The following is a 2,069-nucleotide window of genomic DNA, read 5'->3' as shown; positions in this document are numbered from 1 at the left end:
GGGTTCTTTTATTGTCTTTAATGGACTTTCTTTGTCAGTCTTTGACATAATTTGTTCTCTCTAGCTCTGTAATGTCCAAGATACTCTAGTCATGGTCATTCGACATCTAGGCGTGTGTTTTTGCGGGGTGTGACAAGTACAGTATGTGTTCATGTGATTGTATGTGTGTTTTTGTTCTTTTTCTGTGCTACGATTGACTGTGCAAGTAGCCCCACATCACTAAGCTCTATATGTTGCCAACTCACCATATGTCTGGGCTGGCACACACTGTAGCGACACCATGTCATGCCTTGGTGTGGTTGCATGCATTCCCACTGTGACCTCACAGCAAGTTATAAATGCACCGACACTGACCCAAAATATTATGGTCTTGCCAGGGAACAAGGCCAATCTATGACCCTGTCCAGGCTCAGCAAAGCTGTGTGGTCACTGTAAAAGGATTGGCTCAACAAGTGTGGTGGGAAAAGGCCACTAGAAGGGAGCGTCATTTTTCCAAGGCTCATCAGATTGAGCTGTGAATAGATTTGCTAGTTCTTGTGTAACATGGGACTCAGTGCGGTTTACTTAATCAAACAAATACCTAGCAAGCTTTCAGTTTCCTAATCCATTCCTTTGTTGCACAATTGGATTCATATTGAAGTCTACTGATGTTAAGCTACTTTTAATGCTATCCAAATAGTTCCAGCTGAGTTTTGTCATTACTGTAAAAGCCTTCCACCGGCAACCCACTCAAAGGCTTTTATTTTGAAGAAGCTACAGGAAAAGTTGACTTAGTCACTGAGATTAGTGAGCAACTGTTAACTTGTTTGAAGAGATCTGCTCTAAATCTGGCACATTTATTGGTACTTGGCAGATCCATTTTTAATTTTCTAAAAAAATGATTTGCAAAAGAATAAGCAGCCAGACAGTGAGCTGTCAGGTGAGGAGGTGCAGGTGACAGGTGCTCACTGCAGTTTGGGCGAACATCAAATCTAACACATCATCAAGGTAAACAACACCTTTTAGTGCGTCCTCCTGTCATGTGGGAAATGAATCATGCAGTGTCTGTATTATGAGATGTAATTACAGTTGCTCTGTTTTCCAGCCTTGTGGAAATTCAGCTGTAGTTTCTTGAGAAAATGAAGCTACAATAGATAAGTAGCTGGAGTTTTTAGTGAAGGTTTGTCTCCATTTGAGTCCCTTTTCATTTTCCTTTCCTATATCTCTTATTCTTTGATAATTTCTTGTTACGCTCATCCTCTCCTTCTAATGCACAATTGTCTTGCTGTCTTATTACACATTTTCTTTTTCATTCATTGCTGTTTCCTTCCATCATTGGCGGTCCTTTTTTCTGACACTCTCCATCCTTCACACTCTCCTGCTTCTCTGAGCAATTTTTCCTTTTTCCTTCCTCTTCAGCAGTCTTCAGAACCAATCCATTTCCGCCATGTCCTGCTTCTGAAAAAAATTACCCTAAGATGTAAGAGAGAGAGAGAGAGAGACCGAGATAGAGGCCCGGCGATGGCGGGCAGGATGACAGTGTAGGTAAAAGAAGGAAGTATAAGAGAAACACATACATGGAGATATTGATAAGATAATAGAATAAACTGGAGGAAAATGGAAGAGAACAAGTTTAAGAGAAAAGCAAAGAGGAGCATGAGGGTGAAAACCTGCAGAGTCTTCCCATATTGCCTGAACTGTGCAATATTTCAGAAACAAATGTAGCCTAATTTTAATCCTTTCCATTAGCAGCAAAGGTAAAACCTCATCGGAGAGCAGTGGATATTGTTAACATCCCTTGCTCCAGAAACATCAGTTAATGCATAAAAAGCAAACATAGTTAGCCCTTGATTGCCACAGCACAAACAAAGCTAACCACCATAAGCCTTGTTTTGTATTGCTTGGCCATGAGGAATGCTAATTCCTGTTAAGGCTGCCAGGTATTACTGACACAGCGAGCAATGCTAAATCCTCGTTAGCGAACACCCGCTACTGCGGGGGCTTAGCACGGCCTGGGTTTCCATTAGCCTGGCAGTATAGATCTACACACACATGAGCAAATGCATTGTCTCACATGCCCACACACACAC

General features: G+C 41.7%; 1 protein-coding gene and 1 long non-coding RNA gene across 3 annotated transcripts in view; both read left to right on the top strand.

Annotated features, from left to right (window-relative positions):
* cntnap2a (contactin associated protein 2a) overlaps window positions 1-2,069 on the top strand; it is a 351,650-nt gene that overhangs the window by 127,355 nt on the left and 222,226 nt on the right. The gene's annotated exons all lie outside the window — the stretch shown is intronic.
* Window positions 1-2,069, top strand: part of LOC116671978 (uncharacterized) — a 17,629-nt gene that overhangs the window by 6,055 nt on the left and 9,505 nt on the right. The window contains exon 2 of the long non-coding RNA XR_004327433.1: window positions 454-457. This is a non-coding gene — a long non-coding RNA (uncharacterized LOC116671978). The remainder of the gene's footprint in view (window positions 1-453; window positions 458-2,069) is intronic.

The sequence above is a fragment of the Etheostoma spectabile genome, chromosome 22 (genome assembly GCF_008692095.1).
Source record: "Etheostoma spectabile isolate EspeVRDwgs_2016 chromosome 22, UIUC_Espe_1.0, whole genome shotgun sequence".
NCBI classification, from domain to species: domain Eukaryota; kingdom Metazoa; phylum Chordata; class Actinopteri; order Perciformes; family Percidae; genus Etheostoma; species Etheostoma spectabile.
Note: the sequence above shows the minus strand (reverse complement) of the source record. Positions and strands in the feature narration are given on the sequence as shown.